The sequence below is a fragment of the Camelus dromedarius genome, chromosome 1, assembly GCF_036321535.1.
Source record: "Camelus dromedarius isolate mCamDro1 chromosome 1, mCamDro1.pat, whole genome shotgun sequence".
In the NCBI taxonomy this organism is placed as follows: Eukaryota; Metazoa; Chordata; class Mammalia; order Artiodactyla; family Camelidae; genus Camelus; species Camelus dromedarius.
In genome coordinates, this window is record NC_087436.1 from 1,652,345 (window position 1) to 1,677,779 (window position 25,435).

The following is a 25,435-nucleotide window of genomic DNA, read 5'->3' on the forward strand; positions in this document are numbered from 1 at the left end:
AGTGTGTTTCCTAGTGCCAGTTTGATTTTCCTGCAGTTTTCACTGTAAAACAGAGTTGGAGTTATTACCTCCCCATATATATGTACGGAGTGGAGTTTGCAACTGAAAAGAAACTTTGTGTTCCCAACAAGCTATATGAAGGACGGCTTTCACACACAATTATCTCTCAGAACTGAGCATGTGGAGAGACGTTCGTTCATCTAGCACAAAGGGAACGGGTTGCAGGAGAAACTTTTACTCTGGTTTCTCAGTCTGTTTCCTAGTGCCGATTTGAAGTTCCACCAGTTTTCACTGTAAAACAGAGATGGTGCTAGTACATAATCATATATATGTATGGAGTGGAGTTTGCAACGAAAAGAAACTTTGTGTTCCTAACAAGCTAGGTGAAGGACGTCTTTCATACACACTTATCTCTCAGAACTGAGCATGTGGAGTGACGTTCGTTCATCTAGCACAAATGAAACGGGTGGCAGGAGAAACTTTTACTCTGGTTTCTAAGTCTGTTTCCTACTGCCGGTTTGATGTTCCTGCAGTTTTCACTGTAAAACCGAGTTGGAGCTCGTACCTCCCCATATATATGTATGGAGTGGTGTTTGCAAGTGAAAAGAAACTTTGTGTTCCCAACAAGCTAGGTGAAGGTTGGCGTTCAAACACACTTATCTCTGAGAACTGAACATGTGGAAAGACGTTCGTTCATCTAGCACAAAGGGAACTGGTTGAAGGAGAAACTTTTACTCTGGTTTCTCTGTCTGCTTCCTACTGACGGTTTGAATTTCCTGCAGTTTTCACTGTAAAACTGATTTGAAGCTAGAACATCCCCATATATATGTATGGAGTGGAGTTTGCAACTGAAAAGCAACTTTGTGTTCCCAACAAGCTAGGTGAAGGACGGCTTTCACACACACTTATCTCTCAGTACTGAGCATGTGGAGAGACGTTCGTTCATCTAGCACAAAGGGAAAGGTTTGCAGGAGAAACTTTTACTCAGGTTTCTCAGTCTGTTTCCTAGTGCCGGTTTGAAGTTCCTGCAGTTTTCACTGTAAAACCGAGTTGGAGCTCGTACCACCCCATATATATGTATGGAGTGGAGTTTGCAACTGAAAAGAAACTTTGTGTTCCCAACAAGCTAGGTGAAGGCGGCTTTCACACACACTTATCTCTCAGAACTGATCATGTGGAGAGACGTTCGTTCATCTAGCACAAAGGGAACGGGTTGCAGGAGAAACTTTTACTCTTGTTTCTCATTCTGTATCCTAGTACCGGGTTGAAGTTCCTGCAGTTTTCACTGTAAACAGATTTGGAGCTAGTACATCCCCATATATATGTATGGAGTGGAATTTGCAACTGAAAAGGAACTATGTTTTCAGTACAAGCTAGGTGAAGGACGGATTTCATACACAATTATCTCTCAGAACTGAGCATGTGCAGAGATGTTCGTTCATCTAGCACAAAGGGAACGGTTTGCAGGAGAAACTTTTACTCTGGTTTCTCAGTCTGTTTCCTAGTAACGGTTTGAATTTCCTGCATTTTTCACTGTAAAACCGTGTTGGAGCTTGTACCTCCCCATATATATATATGGAGTGGAGTTTGCAACTTAAAAGAAACTTTGTTTTCCCAACAAGTTAGGTGAAGGACGGCTTTCACACACACTTATCTCTCAGAACTGAGCATGTGGAGAGACGTTCGTTCATCTAGCACAAAGGGTATGGGTTGCAGGAGAAACTATTACTCTGTTTTCTCAGTGTGTTTCCTAGTGCCAGTTTGAATTTCCTGCAGTTTTCACTGTAAAACCGAGTTGGAGTTATTACCTCCCCATATATATGTATGGAGTGGATTTTGCAACTGAAAAGGAACTATGTGTTCAGTACAAGCTAGGTGAAGGTCGGATTTCATACACACTTATCTCTCAGAACTGAGCATGTGCAGAGACGTTCGTTCATCTAGCACAAAGGGAACGGTTTGCAGGAGAAACTTTTACTCTGGTTTCTCAGTCTGTTTCCTAGTAACGGTTTGAATTTCCTGCATTTTTCACTGTAAAACCGTGTTGGAGCTTGTACCTCCCCATATATATATATGGAGTGGAGTTTGCAACTTAAAAGAAACTTTGTTTTCTCAACAAGTTAGGTGAAGGACGGCTTTCACACACACTTATCTCTCAGAACTGAGCATGTGGAGAGACGTTCGTTCATCTAGCACAAAGGGTATGGGTTGCAGGAGAAACTATTACTCTGTTTTCTCAGTGTGTTTCCTAGTGCCAGTTTGAATTTCCTGCAGTTTTCTCTGTAAAACCGAGTTGGAGCTAGTACCTCCCCATATATATGTATGGAGTGGAGTTTGCAACTGAAAAGAATCTTTGTGTTCCCAACAAGCTAGGTGAAGTACGGCTTTCACACACAATTATCTCTCAGAACTGCGCATGTGGAGAGACGTTCGTTCATCTAGCACAAAGGGAACGGGTTGCAGGAGAAACTTTTACTCTGGTTTCTCAGTCTGTTTCCTAGTGCCGATTTGAAGTTCCAGCAGTTTTCACTGTAAAACCGAGATGGTGCTAGTACCTCCTCATATAAATGTATGGAGTGGAGTTTGCAACTGAAAAGAAACTTTGTGTTCCTAACAAGATAGGTGAAGGACGGCATTCATACACACTTATCTCTCAGAACTGAGTATGTGGAATGACGTTCGTTCATCTAGCACAAATGGAACGGGTTGCAGGTGATACTTTTACTCTGGTCTCTCCGTCTGTTTCCTACTGCCGGTTTGAAGTTCCTGCAGTTTACACTGTAAAACTGAGTTGGAGCTAGTACCTACCCATATATATGTATGGAGTGGAGTTTGCAACTGAAAAGAAACATTGTGTTCCCAACAAGCTAGGTGAAGGGCGGCTTTCACACACACTTATCTCTCAGAACTGAGCATGTGGAGAGACGATCGTTCATCTAGCAAAATAGGAACGGGTTGCAGCTGAAAATTTTCTCTGGTTTCTCAGACTGTTTCCTACTGCCGGTTTGAAGTTCCTGCAGTTTTCACTGTAAAATGGAGTTGGAGCTAGTACCTCCCCATATATATCTATGGAGTGGAGTTTGCAACTGAAAAGAAACTTTGTGTTCAGTACAAGCTAGGTGAAGGACGGCTTTCATACACACTTATCTCTCAGAACTGAGCATGTGGAGAGACCTTCGTTTATCTAGCACAAAGTGTATGGGTTGCAGGAGAAACTATTACTCTGGTTTCTCAGTGTGTTTCCTAGTGCCAGTTTGAATTTCCTGCAGTTTTCACTGTAAAACAGAGTTGGAGTTATTACCTCCCAATATATATGTATGGAGTGGAGTTTGCAACTGAAAAGAAACTTTGTGTTCCCAACAAGCTAGGTGAAGGACGGCTTTCACACACAATTATCTCTCAGAACTGAGCATGTGGAGAGACGTTCGTTCATGTAGCACAAATGGAACGGGTTGCAGGAGAAACTTTTACTCTGGTTTCTCAGTCTGTTTCCTACTGCCGGTTTGATGTTCCTGCAGTTTTCACTGTAAAACCGAGTTGGAGCTCGTACCTCCCCATATATATGTATGGAGTGGTGTTTGCAAGTGAAAAGAAACTTTGTGTTCCCAACAAGCTAGGTGAAGGATGGCTTTCAAACACACTTATCTCTGAGAACTGAGCATGTGGAGAGACGTTCGTTCATCTAGCACAAAGGGAACGGGTTGCAGGAGAAACTTATACTCTGGTTTCTCAGTCTGTTTCCTACTGCCTGTTTGAAGTTCCTGCACTTTTCACTGTAAACCGAGTTGGAGCTCGTACCTCCCCATATATATGTATGGAGTGGAGTTTTTAAGTGAAAAGAAACTTTGTGTTCCCAACAAGCTAGGTGAATGATGGCTTTCAAACACACTTATCTCTGAGAACTGAGCATGTGGAGAGACGTTCGTTCATCTAGCACATAGGGAACTGTTTGAAGGAGAAAATTTTACTCTCGATTCTCTGTCTGTTTCCTACTGCCGGTTTGAAGTTAGTGCAGTTTTCACTGTAAAACTGAGTTGAAGCTAGAACCTCCCCATATATATGTATGGAGTGGAGTTTGCAACTGAAAAGAAACTTTGTGTTCCCAACAAGCTATGTGAAGTACGGCATTCACACACACTTATCTCTCAGAACTGAGCATGTGGAGAGACGTATGTTCATCTAGCACAAAGGGAAAGGTTTGCAGGAGAAACTTTTCCTCAGGTTTCTCAGTCTGTTTCCTAGTGCCGGTTTGAAGTTCTTGCAGGTTTCACTGTAAAACCGAGTTTGAGCTAGTACCTCCCCATATATATGTATGGAGTGGGGTTTCAACTGAAAAGAAACTTTGTGTTCCCAACAAGCTAGCTGAAGGCGGCTTTAACACACACTTATCTCTCAGAACAGAGCATGTGGAGAGACGTTTGTTCACCTAGCACAAATGGATCTGGTTGCAGGAGAAACTTTTAGTCTGGTTTCTCAGTCTGTTTCCTAGTGCCGGTTTGAAGTTCCTGCAGTTTTCACTGTAAAACCGAGTTGGAGCTAGTACCTCCCCATATATATGTATGGATTGGATTTGCAACTGAAAAGAAACTTTGTGTTCCCAACAAGCTAGGTGAACGACGGCTTTCACACACACTTATCTCTTAGAAATGAGCATGTGGAGAGACTTTCGTTCATCTAGCACAAAGGGAACGGGTTGCAGGAGAAACTTTTACTCTGGTTTCTCAGTCTGTTTCCTACTGCCGGTTTGAAGTTCCTGCAGTTTTCACTGTATAACCGATTTGGAGCTAGTACCTCCCCATATATATGTATGGAGTGGAGTTTGCAAGTGAAAAGAAACATTGTGTTCCCAACAAGCTAAGTGAAGAACGGCTTTCACACACACTTATCTCTCAGAACTTAGCATGTGGAGAGACGTTCGTTCATCTAGCACAATAGGAACGGGTTGCAGGAGAAACTTTTACTCTGGTTTCTCAGTCTGTTTCCTAGTGCCGGTTTGAAGTTCCTGCAGTTTTCACTGTAAAAGCGAGTTGAAGTTAGTACCTCCCCATATATATGTATGGATTGTACTTTGCAACTGAAAAGAATTTTTGTGTTCCCAACAAGCTAGGTGAAGGACGGCTTTCACACACACTTATCTCTCAGAACTGAGCATGTGGAGAGACGTTCGTTCATCTAGCATAAATGGAACGGGTTGCAGGAGAAACTTTTACTCTGGTTTCTCAGTCTGTTTCCTACTGCCTGTTTGAAGTTCCTGCAGTTTTCACTGTAAAACCGAGTTGGAGCTTGTACCTACCCTTATATATGTATGGAGTGGAGTTTGCAACTGAAAAGAAACTTTGTGTTCCCAACAAGCTAGGTGAAGGACGGCTTTCACACACACTTATCTCTCACAACTGAGCATGTGGAGATACGTTCGTTCATCTAGCACAAAGGGAAAGGGTGGCAGGAGTAACTTATACTCTGGTTTCTCAGTCTGTTTCCTAATGCCGGTTTGAAGTTCTTGCAGTTTTAACTGTAAAACCGACTTGGAGCTCGTACCTCCCCATATATATGTATGGAGTGGAATTTGCAACTGAAAAGAAACTTTGTATTCAGTACAAGCTAGGTGAAGGACGGCTTTCACACACACTTATCTCTCAGATCTGAGCATGTGGAGAGACGTTCGTTCATCTAGCACAAATGGAATGGTTTGCAGTAGAAACTTTTACTCAGGATTCTCAGTCTGTTTCCTAGTGCCGGTTTGATGTTCCTGCATTTTTCACTGTAAAACAGAGTTGGAGCTATTACCTCCCCATATATATGTATGGAGTGGAGTTTGCAACTGAAAAGATACTTTGTGTTCAGAAAAATCTAGGTGAAGTAAGGCTTTCACACGCATTTATCTCTGAGAACTGAGCATGTGGAGAGACGTACGTTCATCTAGCATAAAGGGAAAGGGTTGGAGGTGAAAATTTTTCTCTGGATTCTCAGTCTGTTTCCTAGTGCCGGTTTGAAGTTCTAGCTGTTTTCACTGTAAATCCGATTTGGTGCTAGTACCTCCCCATTTATATGTATGGAGTGGAGTTTGCAACTGAAAAGAAACTTTGTGTTCCCAACAAGCTAGGTGAAGGACGGATTTCACACACAATTATCTCTCAGAACTGAGCATGTGGAGTGACGTTCGTTCAACTAGCACAAAGGGAACTGTTTGCAGGAGAAACTTGTACTCTGGTTTCTCAGTCTGTTTCCTAGTGCCGGTTTGAAGTTCCTGCATTTTTCACTGTAAAACCGATTTGGAGCTAGTACCTCCCCATATATATGTATGGAGTGGAGTTTGCAAGTGAATAGAAACATTGTGTTCCCCACAAGCTAAGGGAAGTACGGCTTTCACACACACTTATCTCTCAGAACTGAGCATGTGGAGAGACGTTCGTTCATCTAGCACAATAGGAACGGGTTTCAGGAGAAACTTTTACTCTGGTTTCTTAGTCTGTTTCCTAGTGCCGGTTTTAAGTTCCTGCAGTTTTCACTGTAAAACGAGTTGGAGTTTGTACCTCCCCATATATATGTACTGATAGCAGTTTGCAACTGAAAAGAAACTTTGTGTTCCCAACAACCTAGGTGAAGGACGGCTTTCACACACACTTATCTCTCAACTGAGCATGTGGAGAGACGTTCGTTTATCTAGCACAAAGGGTATGGGTTGCAGGAGAAACTATTACTCTGGTTTCTCAGTGTTTTTCCTAGTGCAAGTTTGAATTTCCTGCAGTTTTCACTGTAAAAGAGAGTTGGAGTTTTTACCTCCCCATATATATGTATGGAGTGGAGTGTGCAACTGAAAAGAAACTTTGTGTTCCCAACAAGCTAGGTGAAGGACGGCTTTCACACACAATTTTCTCTCAAAACTGAGCATGAGGAGAGACGTTCGTTCATCTAGCACAAAGGGAACGGGTTGCAGGAGAAACTTTTACTCTGGTTTCTCAGTCTGTTTCCTAGTGCCGATTTGAAGTTCCAGCAGTTTTCACTGTAAAACAGAGATGCTGTTATTACCTCCTCATATATATGTATGGAGTGGAGTTTGCAACTGAAAAGAAACTTTGTGTTCCCAACAAGCTAGGTTTAGGACTGCTTTCACACACAATTATCTCTCAGAACTGAGCATGTGGAGAGACTTTCGTTCATCTAGCACAAAGGGAACGGGTTGCAGGAGAAACTTATACTCTGGTTTCTCAGTCTGTTTCCTACTGCCGGTTTGAAGTTCTTGCAGTTTTCACTGTAAAACCGAGTTGGAGCACGTACCTCCCCATATATATGTATGGAGAGGAGTTTGCAAGTGAAAGAAACTTTGTGTTCCCAACAAGCTAGGTGAAGGATGGCTTTCAAACACACTTATCTCTGAGAACAGAGCATGTGGAAAGAAGTTCGTTCATCTAGCACAAAGGGAACTGTTTGAAGTAGAAACTTTTACTCTGGTTTCTCTGTCTGCTTCCTACTGACGGTTTGAAGTTCCTGCAGTTTTCACTGTAAAACTGATTTGAAGCTAGAACATCCCAATATATATGTATGGAGAGGAGTTTGCAACTGAAAAGCAACTTTGTGTTCCCAACAAGCTAGGTGAAGGATGGCTTTCAAACACACTTATCTCTGAGAACAGAGCATGTGGAAAGAAGTTCGTTCATCTAGCACAAAGGGAACTGTTTGAAGTAGAAACTTTTACTCTGGTTTCTCTGTCTGCTTCCTACTGACGGTTTGAAGTTCCTGCAGTTTTCACTGTAAAACTGATTTGAAGCTAGAACATCCCAATATATATGTATGGAGAGGAGTTTGCAACTGAAAAGCAACTTTGTGTTCCCAACAAGCTAGGTGAAGGACGGCTTTCACACACACTTATCTCTCAGAACTGAGCATGTGGAGAGACGTTCGTTCATCTAGCACAAAGGGAAAGGTTTGCAGGAGAAACTTTTACTCAGGTTTCTCAGTCTGTTTCCTAGTGCCGGTTTGAAGTTCCTGCAGTTTTCACTGTAAACAGATTTGGAGCTAGTACATCCCCATATATATGTATGGAGTGGAATTTGCAACTGAAAAGGAACTATGTGTTCAGTACAAGCTAGGTGAAGGACGGCTTTCACACACACTTATCTCTCAGAACTGAGCATGTGGAGAGACGTTCGTTCATCTAGCACAAAGGGAACGGTTTGCAGGAGAAACTTTTACTCTGGTTTCTCAGTCTGTTTCCTAGTAACGGTTTGAATTTCCTGCATATTTCACTGTAAAACCGTGTTGGAGCTTGTACCTCCCCATATATATATATGGAGAGGAGTTTGCAACTGAAAAGCAACTTTGTGTTCCCAACAATCTAGGTGAATGATGGCTTTCAAACACACTTATCTCTCAGAACTGAGTATGTGGAGAGACGATCGTTCATCTAGCAATATAGGAATGGGTTGCAGGAGAAACTTTTACTCTGGTTTCTCAGTCTGATTCCTAGTGCCGTTTTGAAGTTCCTGCAGTTTTCACTTTAAAAACGAATTGGAGCTAGTACCTACCCATATATATGTATGGAGTGGAGTTTGCAACTGAAAAGAATCTTTGTGTTCCCAACAAGCTAGGTGAAGGACGGATTTCACACACACTTATCTCTCAGAACTGAGCATGTGGAGAGACGTTCGTTCATCTAGCAAAAAGGGAACGGGTTGCAGCTGAAAATTTTACTCTGGTTTCTCAGACTGTTTCCTACTGCCGGTTTGAATTTCCTGCAGTTTTCACTGTAAAATAGAGTTGGAGCTAGTACCTCCCCATATATATGTATGGAGTGGAGTTAGCAACTGAAAAGAAACTTTGTGTTCAGTACAAGCTAGGTGAAGTACGGCTTTCATACACACTTATCTCTCAGAACTGAGCATGTGGAGAGACCTTCGTTTATGTAGCACAAAGTGTATGGGTTGCAGGAGAAACTATAACTCTGGTTTCTCAGTGTGTTTCCTGGTGCCAGTTTGAATTTCCTGCAGTTTTCTCTGTAAAACAGAGTTGGAGTTATTACCTCCCAATATATATGTATGGAGTGGAGTTTGCAACTGAAAAGAAACTTTGTGTTCCCAACAAGCTAGGTGAAGGACGGCTTTCACACACAATTATCTCTCAGAACTGAGCATGTGGAGAGACGTTCGTTCATGTAGCACAAATGGAACGGGTTGCAGGAGAAACTTTTACTCTGGTTTCTCAGTCTGTTTCCTACTGCCGGTTTGATGTTCCTGCAGTTTTCACTGTAAAACCGAGTTGGAGCTCGTACCTCCCCATATATATGTATGGAGTGGTGTTTGCAATTGAAAAGAAACTTTGTGTTCCCAACAAGCTAGGTGAAGGATGGCTTTCAAACACACTTATCTCTGAGAACTGAGCATGTGGAGAGACGTTCGTTCATCTAGCACAAAGGGAACGGTTTGCAGGAGAAACTTATACTCTGGTTTCTCAGTCTGTTTCCTACTGCCTTTTTGAAGTTCCTGCACTTTTCACTGTAAACCGAGTTGGAGCTCGTACCTCCCCATATATATGTATGGAGTGGAGTTTGTAAGTGAAAAGAAACTTTGTGTTCCCAACAATCTAGGTGAATGATGGCTTTCAAACACACTTATCTCTGAGAACTGAGCATGTGGAGAGACTTTCGTTCATCTAGCACATAGGGAACTGTTTGAAGGAGAAAATTTTACTCTCGATTCTCTGTCTGTTTCCTACTGCCGGTTTGAAGTTAGTGCAGTTTTCACTGTAAAATTGAGTTGAAGCTAGAACCTCCCCATATATATGTATGGAGTGGAGTTTGCAACTGAAAAGAAACTTTGTGTTCCCAACAAGCTATGTGAAGTACGGCTTTCACACACACTTATCTCTCAGAACTGAGCATGTGGAGAGACGTATGTTCATCTAGCACAAAGGGAAAGGTTTGCAGGAGAAACTTTTCCTCAGATTTCTCAGTCTGTTTCCTAGTGCCGGTTTGAAGTTCTTGCAGGTTTCACTGTAAAACCGAGTTTGAGCTAGTACATCCCCATATATATGTATGGAGTGGGGTTTCAACTGAAAAGAAACTTTGTGTTCCCAACTAGCTAGCTGAAGGCGGTTTTAACACACACTTATCTCTCAGAACTGAGCATGTGGAGAGACGTTCGTTCATCTAGCACAAAGGGAACGGTTTGCAGGAGAAACTTTTACTCTGGTTTCTCAGTCTGTTTCCTAGTAACGGTTTGAATTTCCTGCATTTTTCACTGTAAAACCGAGTTGGAGCTTGTACCTCCCCATATATATATATGGAGTGGAGTTTGCAACTTAAAAGAAACTTTGTATTCCCAACAAGTTAGGTGAAGGACGGCTTTCACACACACTTATCTCTCAGAACTGAGCATGTGGAGAGACGTTCGTTCATCTAGCACAAAGGGTATGTGTTGCAGGAGAAACTATTACTCTGTTTTCTCAGTGTGTTTCCTAGTGCCAGTTTGAATTTCCTGCAGTTTTCACTGTAAAACAGAGTTGGAGTTATTACCTCCCCATATATATGTATGGAGTGGAGTTTGCAACTGAAAAGAATCTTTGTGTTCCCAACAAGCTAGGTGAAGTACGGCTTTCACACACAATTATCTCTCAGAACTGCGCATGTGGAGAGACGTTCGTTCATCTAGCACAAAGGGAACGGGTTGCAGGAGAAACTTTTACTCTGGTTTCTCAGTCTGTTTCCTAGTGCCGATTTGAAGTTCCAGCAGTTTTCACTGTAAAACCGAGATGGTGCTAGTACCTCCTCATATATATGTATGGAGTGGAGTTTGCAACTGAAAAGAAACTTTGTGTTCCTAACAAGAAAGGTGAAGGACGGCTTTCATACACACTTATCTCTCAGAACTGAGCATGTGGAGTGACGTTCGTTCATCTAGCACAAATGGAACGGGTTGCAGGTGATACTTTTACTCTGGTTTCTCCGTCTGTTTCCTACTGCCGGTTTGAAGTTCCTGCAGTTTACACTGTAAAACTGAGTTGGAGCTAGTACCTACCCATATATATGTATGGAGTGGAGTTTGCAACTGAAAAGAAACATTGTGTTCCCAACAAGCTAGGTGAAGTGCGGCTTTCACACACACTTATCTCTCAGAACTGAGTATGTGGAGAGACGATCGTTCATCAAGCAAAATAGGAACGGGTTGCAGGAGAAACTTTTACTCTGGTTTCTCAGTCTGATTCTTAGTGCCGTTTTGAAGTTCCTGCAGTTTTCACTTTAAAAACGAATTGGAGCTAGTACCTACCCATATATATGTATGGAGTGGAGTTTGCAACTGAAAAGAATCTTTGTGTTCCCAACAAGCTAGGTGAAGGACGGATTTCACACACACTTATCTCTCAGAACTGAGCATGTGGAGAGACGTTCGTTCATCTAGCAAAAAGGGAACTGGTTGCAGCTGAAAATTTTACTCTGGTTTCTCAGACTGTTTCCTACGGCCTGTTTGAATTTCCTGCAGTTTTCACTGTAAAATCGAGTTGGAGCTAGTACCTCCCCATATATATGTATGGAGTGGAGTTTGCAACTGAAAAGAAACTTTGTGTTCAGTACAAGCTAGGTGAAGGACGGCTTTCATACACACTTATCTCTCAGAACTGAGCATGTGGAGAGACCTTCGTTTATCTAGCACAAAGTGTATGGGTTGCAGGAGAAACTATTACTCTGGTTTCTCTGTGTTTTTCCTAGTGCCAGTTTGAATTTCCTGCAGTTTTCTCTGTAAAATAGAGTTGGAGTTATTACCTCCCAATATATATGTATGGAGTGGAGTTTGCAACTGAAAAGAAACTTTGTGTTCCCAACAAGCTAGGTGAAGGACGGCTTTCACACACACTTATCTCTCAGAACTGAGCATGTGGAGAGACGTTCGTTCATGTAGCACAAATGGAAAGGGTTGCAGGAGAAACTTTTACTCTGGTTTCTCAGTCTGTTTCCTACTGCCGGTTTGATGTTCCTGCAGTTTTCACTGTAAAACCGAGTTGGAGCTCGTACCTCCCCATATATATGTAAGGAGTGATGTTTGCAAGTGAAAAGAAACTTTGTGTTCCCAGCAAGCTAGGTGAAGGATGGCTTTCAAACACACTTATCTCTGAGAACTGAGCATGTGGAGAGACGTTCGTTCATCTAGCACAAAGGGAACGGTTTGCAGGAGAAACTTATACTCTGGTTTCTCAGTCTGTTTCCTACTGCCTGTTTGAAGTTCCTGCACTTTTCACTGTAAACCGAGTTGGAGCTCGTACCTCCCCATATATATGTATGGAGTGGAGTTTGTAAGTGAAAAGAAACTTTGTGTTCCCAACAATCTAGGTTAATGATGGCTTTCAAACACACTTATCTCTGAGAACTGAGCATGTGGAGAGACGTTCGTTCATCTAGCACATAGGGAACTGTTTGAAGGAGAAAATTTTACTCTCGATTCTCTGTCTGATTCCTACTGCCGGTTTGAAGTTAGTGCAGTTTTCACTGTAAAACTGAGTTGAAGTTAGAACCTCCCCATATATATGTATGGAGTGTAGTTTGCAACTGAAAAGAAACTTTGTGTTCCCAACAAGCTATGTGAAGGACGGCTTTCACACACACTTATCTCTCAAAACTGAGCATGTGGAGAGACGTATGTTCATCTAGCACAAAGGGAAAGGTTTGCAGGAGAAACTTTTCCTCAGGTTTCTCAGTCTGTTTCCTAATGCCGGTTTGAAGTTCTTGCAGGTTTCACTGTAAAACCGAGTTTGAGCTAGTACCTCCCAATATATATGTATGGAGTGGGGTTTCAACTGAAAAGAAACTTTGTGTTCCCAACAAGCTAGCTGAAGGCGGCTTTAACACACACTTATCTCTCAGAACAGAGCATGTGGAGAGACGTTTGTTCATCTAGCACAAATGGAACGGGTTGCAGGAGAAAATTTTAGTCTGGTTTCTCAGTCTGTTTCCTAGTGCCGGTTTGAAGTTCCTGCAGTTTTCTCTGTAAAACCGAGTTGGAGCTAGTACCTCCCCATATATATGTATGGATTGGATTTGCAACTGAAAAGAAACTTTGTGTTCCCAACAAGCTAGGTGAACGACGGCTTTCACACACACTTATCTCTCAGAAATGACCATGTGGAGAGACTTTCGTTCATCTAGCACAAAGGGAACGGGTTGCAGGAGAAACTTTTACTCTGGTTTCTCAGTCTGTTTCCTACTGCCGGTTTGAAGTTCCTGCAGTTTTCACTGTATAACCGATTTGGAGCTAGTACCTCCCCATATATATGTATGGAGTGGAGTTTGCAAGTGAAAAGAAACATTGTGTTCCCAACAAGCTAAGTGAAGAACGGCTTTCACACACACTTATCTCTCAGAACTTAGCATGTGGAGAGACGTTCGTACATCTAGCACAATCGGAACGGGTTGCAGGAGAAACTTTTACTCTGGTTTCTCAGTCTGTTTCCTAGTGCCGGTTTGAAGTTCCTGCAGTTTTCACTGTAAAAGCGAGTTGAAGTTAGTACATCCCCATATATATGTATGGATTGGACTTTGCAACTGAAAAGAATTTTTGTGTTCCCAACAAGCTAGGTGAAGGACGGCTTTCACACACACTTATCTCTCAGAACTGAGCATGTGGAGAGACGTTCATTCATCTAGCACAAATGGAACGGGTTGCAGGAGGAACTTTTACTCTGGTTTCTCAGTCTGTTTCCTACTGTCTGTTTGAAGTTCCTGCAGTTTTCACTGTAAAACCGAGTTGGAGCTAGTACCTACCCTTTTATATGTATGGAGTGGAGTTTGCAACTGAAAAGAAACTTTGTATTCAGTACAAGCTAGGTGAAGGACGGCTTTCACACACACTTATCTCTCAGATCTGAGCATGTGGAGAGACGTTAGTTCATCTAGCACAAATGAAATGGGTTGTAGTAGAAACTTTTACTCAGGATTCTCAGTCTGTTTCCTAGTGCCGGTTTGATGTTCCTGCAGTTTTCACTGTAAAACAGAGTTGGAGCTATTACCTCCCCATATATATGTATGGAGCGGAGTTTGCAACTGAAAAGATACTTGTGTTCAGAAAAATCTAGGTGAAAGACGGCTTTCACACGCATTTATCTCTCAGAACTGAGCATGTGGAGAGACGTACGTTCATCTAGCATAAAGGGAAAGGGATGGAGGTGAAACTTTTTCTCTGGTTTCTCAGTCTGTTTCCTAGTGCCGGTTTGAAGTTCTAGCAGTTTTCACTGTAAATCCGATTTGGTGCTAGTACCACCCCATTTATATGTATGGAGTGGAGTTTGCAACTGAAAAGAAACTTTGTGTTCCCAACAAGCTAGGTGAAGGACGGATTTCACACACAATTATCTCTCAGAACTGAGCATGTGGAGTGACGTTCGTTCATCTAGCACAAAGGAAACTCTTTTCAGGAGAAACTTGTACTCTGGTTTCTCAGTCTGTTTCCTAGTGCCAGTTTGAAGTTCCTGCATTTTTCACTGTAAAACCGATTTGGAGCTAGTACCTCCCCATATATATTTATGGAGTGGAGTTTGCAAGTGAAAAGAAACATTGTGTTCCCCACAAGCTAAGGGAAGGACGGCTTTCACACACACTTATCTCTCAGAACTGAGCATGTGGAGAGACGTTCGTTCATCTAGCAATAGGAACGGGTTTCAGGAGAAACTTTTACTCTGGTTTCTTAGTCTGTTTCCTAGTGCCGGCTTTAAGTTCCTGCAGTTTTCACTGTAAAACGAGTTGGAGTTTGTACCTCCCCATATATATGTACTGATAGCAGTTTGCAACTGAAAAGAAACTTTGTGTTCCCAACAACCTAGTTGAAGAACGGCTTTCACACACAATTATCTCTCAGAACTGAGCATGTGGAGAGACGTTCGTTCATCTAGCACAAAGGGAATTTGTTGCAGGAGAAACTTTTACTCTGGTTTCTCAGTCTGTTTCCTACTGACGGTTTGAATTTCCTGCAGTTTTCACTGTAAAACGGATTTGAAGCTAGTACCTCCCCATATATATATATGGAGTGGAATTTGCAACTGAAAAGAAACTTTGTGTTCCCAACAAGCTAGGTGAAGGACGGCTTTCACACACACTTATCTCTCAGAACTGAGCATGTGGAGAGACTTTCGTTCATCTAGCACAAAGGAAACGCGTTGCAATTGAAAATTTTACTCTGGTTTCTCAGACTGTTTCCTACTGCCGGTATGAAGTTCCTGCAATTTTCACTGTAAAAACGAGTTGGAGCTAGTACCTCCCCATATATATTTATTGAGTGGAGTTTGCAACTGAAAAGAAACTTTGTGTTCCCAACAATCTAGGTGAAGGACGGATTTCACACACACTTATCTCTCAGAATTGAGCATGTGGAGAGACGTTCGTTCATCTAGCACAAAGGGAATGGGTTGCAGGTGAAACTTTTACTCTGGTTTCTCAGTCTGTTTCCTAGTGCCGGTTTGAACTTCCTGCAGTATTCACTGTAAAACAGATTTGGAGCTAGTACCTCCCCATATATATATATGGAGTGGAGTTTGCAACTTAAAAGAAACTTTGTGTTCCCAACAAGTTAGGTGAAGGACGGCTTTCACACACACTTTTCTCTCAGAACTGAGCATGTGGAGAGACGTTCGTTTATCTAGCACAAAGGGTATGGGTTGCAGGAGAAACTATTACTCTGGTTTCTCAGTGTGTTTCCTAGTGCCAGTTTGAATTTCCTGCAGTTTTCACTGTAAAACAGAGTTGGAGTTATTACCTCCCCATATATATGTATGGAGTGGAATTTGCAACTGAAAAGAAACTTTGTGTTCCCAACAAGCTAGGTGAAGGACGGCTTTCACACACAATTTTCTCTCAGAACTGAGCATGTGGAGAGACGTTCGTTCATCTAGCACAAAGGGAACGGGTTGCAGGTGAAACTTTTACTCTGGTTTCTCAGTCTGTTTCCTAGTGCCGATTTGAAGTTCCAGCAGTTTTCACTGTAAAACAGAGATGCTGTTATTACCTCCTCATATATATGTATGGAGTGGAGTTTGCAACTGAAAAGAAACTTTGTGTTCCTAACAAGCTAGGTGAAGTTCGGCTTTCATACACACTTATCTCTCAGAACTGAGCATGTGGAGTGACGTTCGTTCATCTAGCACAAATGGAACGGGTTGCAGGAGAAACTTTTACTCTGGTTTCTCAGTCTGTTTCCTACTGCCGGTTTGATGTTCCTGCAGATTTCACTGTAAAACCGAGTGGAGCTCGTACCTCCCCATATATATGTATGGAGTGGTGTTTGCAAGTGAAAAGAAACTTTGTGTTCCCAACAAGCTAGGTGAAGGATGGCTTTCATACACACTTATCTCTGAGAACTGAGCATGTGGAAAGACGTTCGTTCATCTAGCACAAAGGGAACTGTTTGAAGGAGAAACTTTTACTCTGGTTTCTCTGTATGTTTCCTACTGCCGGTTTGAAGTTCCTGCAATTTTCACTGTAAAACCGTGTTGGAGCTTGTACCTCCCCATATATATGTATGGAATGGAGTTTGCAACTGAAAAGAAACTTTATGTTCCCAACAAGCTAGGTGAAGGACGGCTTTCACACACACTTATCTCTCAGAACTGAGCATGTGGAGAGACGATCGTTCATCTAGCACAAAGGGAACGGGTTGCAGGAGAAACTTTTACTCTGGTTTCTCAGTCTGTATCCTAGTACCGGTTTGAAGTTCCTGCAGTTTTAACTGTAAACAGATTTGGAGATAGTACATCCCCATATATATGTATGGAGTGGAATTTGCAACTGGAAAGGAACTTTGTGTTCAGTACAAGCTAGGTGAAGGACGGTTTCATACACAATTATCTCTCATAACTGAGCATGTGGAGAGACGTTCGTTCATCTAACACAAAGGGAACGGTTTGCAGGAGAAACTTTTACTCTGGTTTCTCAGTCTGTTTCTTAGTAACGGTTTGAATTTCCTGCATTTTTCACTGTAAAACCGAGTTGGAGCTAGTACCTCCCCATATATATATATGGAGTGGAGCTTGCAACTTAAAAGAAACTTTGTGTTCCCAACAAGTTAGGTGAAGGACGGCTTTCACACACACTTATCTCTCAGAACTGAGCATGTGGAGAGACGTTCGTTTATCTAGAACAAAGGGTATGGGTTGCAGGAGAAACTATTTCTCTGGTTTCTCAGTGTGTTTCCTAGTGCCATTTTGAATTTCCTGCAGTTTTCACTGTAAAACAGAGTTGGAGTTATTACCTCCCCATATATATGTATGGAGTGGAGTTTGCAACTGAAAATAAACTTTGTGTTCCCAACAAGCTAGGTGAAGGACGGCTTTCACACACAATTATCTCTCAGAACTGAGCATGTGGAGAGAAGTTCGTTCATCTAGCACAAAGGGAACTGTTTGAAGGAGAAACTTTTACTCTGGTTTCTCAGTCTGTTTCCTACTGACGGTTTGAATTTCCTGCAGTTTTCACTGTAAAACGGATTTGGAGCTAGTACCTCCCCATATATATATATGGAGTGGAATTTTTAACTGAAAAGAAACTTTGTGTTCCCAACAAGCTAGGTGAAGGACGGCTTTCACACACACTTATCTCTCAGAACTGAGCATGTGGAGAGACTTTCGTTCATCTAGCACAAAGGGAACGTGTTGCAAGTGAAAATTTTACTCTGGTTTCTCAGACTGTTTCCTACTGCCTGTTTGAAGTTCCTGCATTTTTCACTGTAAAACCGAGTTGGAGCTAGTACCTCCCCATATATATGTATGGAGTGGAGTTTGCAACTGAAAAGAAACTTTGTGTTCCCAACAATCTAGGTGAAGAACGGATTTCACACACACTTATCTCTCAGAATTGAGCATGTGGAGAGACGTTCGTTCATCTAGCACAAAGGGAATGGGTTGCAGGTGAAACTATTACTCTGGTTTCTCAGTCTGTTTCCTAGTGCCGGTTTGAACTTAATGCAGTATTCACTGTAAAACAGATTTGGAGCTAGTACCTCCCCATATATATATATGGAGTGGAGTTTGCAACTTAAAAGAAACTTTGTGTTCCCAACAAGTTAGGTGAAGGACGGCTTTCACACACACTTATCTCTCAGAACTGAGCATGTGGAGAGACGATCGTTCATCTAGCACAAAGGGAACGGGTTGCAGGAGAAACTTTTACTCTGGTTTCTCAGTCTGTATCCTAGTACCGGTTTGAAGTTCCTGCAGTTTTAACTGTAAACAGATTTGGAGATAGTACATCCCCATATATATGTATGGAGTGGAATTTGCAACTGGAAAGGAACTTTGTGTTCAGTACAAGCTAGGTGAAGGACGGTTTCATACACAATTATCTCTCATAACTGAGCATGTGGAGAGACGTTCGTTCATCTAACACAAAGGGAACGGTTTGCAGGAGAAACTTTTACTCTGGTTTCTCAGTCTGTTTCTTAGTAACGGTTTGAATTTCCTGCATTTTTCACTGTAAAACCGAGTTGGAGCTAGTACCTCCCCATATATATATATGGAGTGGAGCTTGCAACTTAAAAGAAACTTTGTGTTCCCAACAAGTTAGGTGAAGGTCGGCTTTCACACACACTTATCTCTCAGAACTGAGCATGTGGAGAGACGTTCGTTTATCTAGAACAAAGGGTATGGGTTGCAGGAGAAACTATTTCTCTGGTTTCTCAGTGTGTTTCCTAGTGCCATTTTGAATTTCCTGCAGTTTTCACTGTAAAACAGAGTTGGAGTTATTACCTCCCCATATATATGTATGGAGTGGAGTTTGCAACTGAAAAGAAACTTTGTGTTCCCAACAAGCTAGGTGAAGGACGGCTTTCACACACAATTATCTCTCAGAACTGAGCATGTGGAGAGAAGTTCGTTCATCTAGCACAAAGGGAACGGGTTGCAGGAGAAACTTTTACTCTGGTTTCTCAGTCTGTTTCCTAGTGCCGATTTGAAGTTCCAGCAGTTTTCACTGTAAAACAGAGATGGTGTTAGTACCTCCTCATATATATGTATGGAGTGGATTTTGCAACTGAAAAGAAACTTTGTGTTCCTAACAAGCTAGGTGAAGTTCGGCTTTCATACACACTTATCTCTCAGAACTGAGCATGTGGAGTGACGTTCGTTCATCTAGCACAAATGGAACGGGTTTCAGGAGAAATTTTACTCTGGTTTCTCAGTCTGTTTCCTACTGCCGGTTTGATGTTCCTGCAGTTTTCACTGTAAAACCGAGTTGGAGCTCGTACCTCCCCATATATATGTATGGAGTGGTGTTTACAAGTGAAAAGAAACTTTGTGTTCCCAACAAGCTAGGTGAAGGATGGCTTTCAAACACACTTATCTCTGAGAACTGAGCATGTGGAAAGACGTTCGTTCATCTAGCACAAAGGGAACTGGTTGAAGGAGAAACTTTTACTCTGGTTTCTCTGTATGTTTCCTACTGCCGGTTTGAATTTCGTGCAGTATTCACTGTAAAACCGAGTTGGAGCTTGTACCTCCCCATATATATGTATGGAGTAGAGTTTGCAACTGAAAAGAATCTTTGTGTTCCAAACAAGCTAGGTGAAGGACGGCTTTCACACACAATTATCTCTACGAACTGAGCATGTGGAGAGACTTTCGTTCATCTAGCACAAAGGGAACGGGTTGCAGGAGAATCTTATACTCTGGTTTCTCAGTCTGTTTCCTACTGCCGTTTTGAAGTTCCTGCAGTTTTCACTGTAAAACCGAGTGGGAGCTCGTACCTCCCCATATATATGTATGGAGAGGTGTTTGCAAGTGAAAAGAAACTTTGTGTTCTCAACAAGCTAGGTGAAGGATGGCTTTCAAACACACTTATCTCTGAGAACTGAGCATGTGGAGAGAAGTTCGTTCATCTAGCACAAAGGGAACTGTTTGAAGGAGAAACTTTTACTCTGGTTTCTCTGTCTGTTTCCTACTGACGGTTTGAAGTTCCTGCAGTTTTCACTGTAAAACCGAGTTGGAGCTAGTACCTCCCCATATATATTTATGGAGTGGAGTTTGCAAGTGAAAAGAAACATTGTGATCCCAACAAGCTAGGTGAATTAAGGCTTTCACACACACTTATCTCTCAGAACTGAGCATGTGGAGAGACGATCGTTCATCTAGCACAAAGGGAACGGGTTGCAGGAGAAACTTTTACTCTGGTTTCTCAGTCTGTATCCTAGTACCGTTTTGAAGTTCCTGCAGTTTTCACTGTGAACAGATTTGGAGATAGTACATCCCCATATATATGTATGGAGTGGAATTTGCAACTGGAAAGGAACTTTGTGTTCAGTACAAGCTAGGTGAAGGACGGTTTCATACACAATTATCTCTCATAACTGAGCATGTGGAGAGACGTTCGTTCATCTAACACAAAGGGAACGGTTTGCAGGAGAAACTTTTACTCTGGTTTCTCAGTCTGTTTCTTAGTAACGGTTTGAATTTCCTGCATTTTTCACTGTAAAACCGAGTTGGAGCTAGTACCTCCCCATATATATATATGGAGTGGAGCTTGCAACTTAAAAGAAACTTTGTGTTCCCAACAAGTTAGGTGAAGGACGGCTTTCACACACACTTATCTCTCAGAACTGAGCATGTGGAGAGACGTTCGTTTATCTAGAACAAAGGGTATGGGTTGCAGGAGAAACTATTTCTCTGGTTTCTCAGTGTGTTTCCTAGTGCCATTTTGAATTTCCTGCAGTTTTCACTGTAAAACAGAGTTGGAGTTATTACCTCCCCATATATATGTATGGAGTGGAGTTTGCAACTGAAAAGAAACTTTGTGTTCCCAACAAGCTAGGTGAAGGACGGCTTTCACACACAATTATCTCTCAGAACTGAGCATGTGGAGAGAAGTTCGTTCATCTAGCACAAAGGGAACGGGTTGCAGGAGAAACTTTTACTCTGGTTTCTCAGTCTGTTTCCTAGTGCCGATTTGAAGTTCCAGCAGTTTTCACTGTAAAACAGAGATGGTGTTAGTACCTCCTCATATATATGTATGGAGTGGATTTTGCAACTGAAAAGAAACTTTGTGTTCCTAACAAGCTAGGTGAAGTTCGGCTTTCATACACACTTATCTCTCAGAACTGAGCATGTGGAGTGACGTTCGTTCATCTAGCACAAATGGAACGGGTTTCAGGAGAAATTTTACTCTGGTTTCTCAGTCTGTTTCCTACTGCCGGTTTGATGTTCCTGCAGTTTTCACTGTAAAACCGAGTTGGAGCTCGTACCTCCCCATATATATGTATGGAGTGGTGTTTACAAGTGAAAAGAAACTTTGTGTTCCCAACAAGCTAGGTGAAGGATGGCTTTCAAACACACTTATCTCTGAGAACTGAGCATGTGGAGAGAAGTTCGTTCATCTAGCACAAAGGGAACTGTTTGAAGGAGAAACTTTTACTCTGGTTTCTCAGTCTGTTTCCTACTGACGGTTTGAATTTCCTGCAGTTTTCACTGTAAAACGGATTTGGAGCTAGTACCTCCCCATATATATATATGGAGTGGAATTTTTAACTGAAAAGAATCTTTGTGTTCCCAACAAGCTAGGTGAAGGACGGCTTTCACACACACTTATCTCTCAGAACTGAGCATGTGGAGAGACTTTCGTTCATCTAGCACAAAGGGAACGTGTTGCAAGTGAAAATTTTACTCTGGTTTCTCAGTCCTTTTCCTAGTGCCTGTTTGAAGTTCCTGCATTTTTCACTGTAAAACCAAGTTGGAGCTAGTACCTCCCCATATATATGTATGGAGTGGAGTTTGCAACTGAAAAGAAACTTTGTGTTCCCAACAATCTAGGTGAAGAACGGATTTCACACACACTTATCTCTCAGAATTGAGCATGTGGAGAGACGTTCGTTCATCTAGCACAAAGGGAATGGGTTGCAGGTGAAACTATTACTCTGGTTTCTCAGTCTGTTTCCTAGTGCCGGTTTGAACTTAATGCAGTATTCACTGTAAAACAGATTTGGAGCTAGTACCTCCCCATATATATATATGGAGTGGAGTTTGCAACTTAAAAGAAACTTTGTGTTCCCAACAAGTTAGGTGAAGGACGGCTTTCACACACACTTATCTCTCAGAACTGAGCATGTGGAGAGACGATCGTTCATCTAGCACAAAGGGAACGGGTTGCAGGAGAAACTTTTACTCTGGTTTCTCAGTCTGTATCCTAGTACCGTTTTGAAGTTCCTGCAGTTTTCACTGTAAACAGATTTGGAGATAGTACATCCCCATATATATGTATGGAGTGGAATTTGCAACTGGAAAGGAACTTTGTGTTCAGTACAAGCTAGGTGAAGGACGGTTTCATACACAATTATCTCTCATAACTGAGCATGTGGAGAGACGTTCGTTCATCTAACACAAAGGGAACGGTTTGCAGGAGAAACTTTTACTCTGGTTTCTCAGTCTGTTTCTTAGTAACGGTTTGAATTTCCTGCATTTTTCACTGTAAAACCGAGTTGGAGCTAGTACCTCCCCATATATATATATGGAGTGGAGCTTGCAACTTAAAAGAAACTTTGTGTTCCCAACAAGTTAGGTGAAGGACGGCTTTCACACACACTTATCTCTCAGAACTGAGCATGTGGAGAGACGTTCGTTTATCTAGAACAAAGGGTATGGGTTGCAGGAGAAACTATTTCTCTGGTTTCTCAGTGTGTTTCCTAGTGCCATTTTGAATTTCCTGCAGTTTTCACTGTAAAACAGAGTTGGAGTTATTACCTCCCCATATATATGTATGGAGTGGAGTTTGCAACTGAAAAGAAACTTTGTGTTCCCAACAAGCTAGGTGAAGGACGGCTTTCACACACAATTATCTCTCAGAACTGAGCATGTGGAGAGAAGTTCGTTCATCTAGCACAAAGGGAACGGGTTGCAGGAGAAACTTTTACTCTGGTTTCTCAGTCTGTTTCCTAGTGCCGATTTGAAGTTCCAGCAGTTTTCACTGTAAAACAGAGATGGTGTTAGTACCTCCTCATATATATGTATGGAGTGGATTTTGCAACTGAAAAGAAACTTTGTGTTCCTAACAAGCTAGGTGAAGTTCGGCTTTCATACACACTTATCTCTCAGAACTGAGCATGTGGAGTGACGTTCGTTCATCTAGCACAAATGGAACGGGTTTCAGGAGAAATTTTACTCTGGTTTCTCAGTCTGTTTCCTACTGCCGGTTTGATGTTCCTGCAGTTTTCACTGTAAAACCGAGTTGGAGCTCGTACCTCCCCATATATATGTATGGAGTGGTGTTTACAAGTGAAAAGAAACTTTGTGTTCCCAACAAGCTAGGTGAAGGATGGCTTTCAAACACACTTATCTCTGAGAACTGAGCATGTGGAGAGAAGTTCGTTCATCTAGCACAAAGGGAACTGTTTGAAGGAGAAACTTTTACTCTGGTTTCTCAGTCTGTTTCCTACTGACGGTTTGAATTTCCTGCAGTTTTCACTGTAAAACGGATTTGGAGCTAGTACCTCCCCATATATATATATGGAGTGGAATTTTTAACTGAAAAGAATCTTTGTGTTCCCAACAAGCTAGGTGAAGGACGGCTTTCACACACACTTATCTCTCAGAACTGAGCATGTGGAGAGACTTTCGTTCATCTAGCACAAAGGGAACGTGTTGCAAGTGAAAATTTTACTCTGGTTTCTCAGACTGTTTCCTAGTGCCTGTTTGAAGTTCCTGCATTTTTCACTGTAAAACCAAGTTGGAGCTAGTACCTCCCCATATATATGTATGGAGTGGAGTTTGCAACTGAAAAGAAACTTTGTGTTCCCAACAATCTAGGTGAAGAACGGATTTCACACACACTTATCTCTCAGAATTGAGCATGTGGAGAGACGTTCGTTCATCTAGCACAAAGGGAATGGGTTGCAGGTGAAACTATTACTCTGGTTTCTCAGTCTGTTTCCTAGTGCCGGTTTGAACTTAATGCAGTATTCACTGTAAAACAGATTTGGAGCTAGTACCTCCCCATATATATATATGGAGTGGAGTTTGCAACTTAAAAGAAACTTTGTGTTCCCAACAAGTTAGGTGAAGGACGGCTTTCACACACACTTATCTCTCAGAACTGAGCATGTGGAGAGACGATCGTTCATCTAGCACAAAGGGAACGGGTTGCAGGAGAAACTTTTACTCTGGTTTCTCAGTCTGTATCCTAGTACCGGTTTGAAGTTCCTGCAGTTTTAACTGTAAACAGATTTGGAGATAGTACATCCCCATATATATGTATGGAGTGGAATTTGCAACTGGAAAGGAACTTTGTGTTCAGTACAAGCTAGGTGAAGGACGGTTTCATACACAATTATCTCTCATAACTGAGCATGTGGAGAGACGTTCGTTCATCTAACACAAAGGGAACGGTTTGCAGGAGAAACTTTTACTCTGGTTTCTCAGTCTGTTTCTTAGTAACGGTTTGAATTTCCTGCATTTTTCACTGTAAAACCGAGTTGGAGCTAGTACCTCCCCATATATATATATGGAGTGGAGCTTACAACTTAAAAGAAACTTTGTGTTCCCAACAAGTTAGGTGAAGGACGGCTTTCACACACACTTATCTTTCAGAACTGAGCATGTGGAGAGACGTTCGTTTATCTAGAACAAAGGGTATGGGTTGCAGGAGAAACTATTTCTCTGGTTTCTCAGTGTGTTTCCTAGTGCCATTTTGAATTTCCTGCAGTTTTCACTGTAAAACAGAGTTGGAGTTATTACCTCCCCATATATATGTATGGAGTGGAGTTTGCAACTGAAAAGAAACTTTGTGTTCCCAACAAGCTAGGTGAAGGACGGCTTTCACACACAATTATCTCTCAGAACTGAGCATGTGGAGAGAAGTTCGTTCATCTAGCACAAAGGGAACGGGTTGCAGGAGAAACTTTTACTCTGGTTTCTCAGTCTGTTTCCTAGTGCCGATTTGAAGTTCCAGCAGTTTTCACTGTAAAACAGAGATGGTGTTAGTACCTCCTCATATATATGTATGGAGTGGATTTTGCAACTGAAAAGAAACTTTGTGTTCCTAACAAGCTAGGTGAAGTTCGGCTTTCATACACACTTATCTCTCAGAACTGAGCATGTGGAGTGACGTTCGTTCATCTAGCACAAATGGAACGGGTTTCAGGAGAAATTTTACTCTGGGTTCTCAGTCTGTTTCCTACTGCCGGTTTGATGTTCCTGCAGTTTTCACTGTAAAACCGAGTTGGAGCTCGTACCTCCCCATATATATGTATGGAGTGGTGTTTACAAGTGAAAAGAAACTTTGTGTTCCCAACAAGCTAGGTGAAGGATGGCTTTCAAACACACTTATCTCTGAGAACTGAGCATGTGGAAAGACGTTCGTTCATCTAGCACAAAGGGAAATGGTTGAAGGTGAAACTTTTACTCTGGTTTCTCTGTATGTTTCCTACTGCCGGTTTGAAGTTCCTGCAGTATTCACTGTAAAACCGAGTTGGAGCTTGTACCTCCCCAT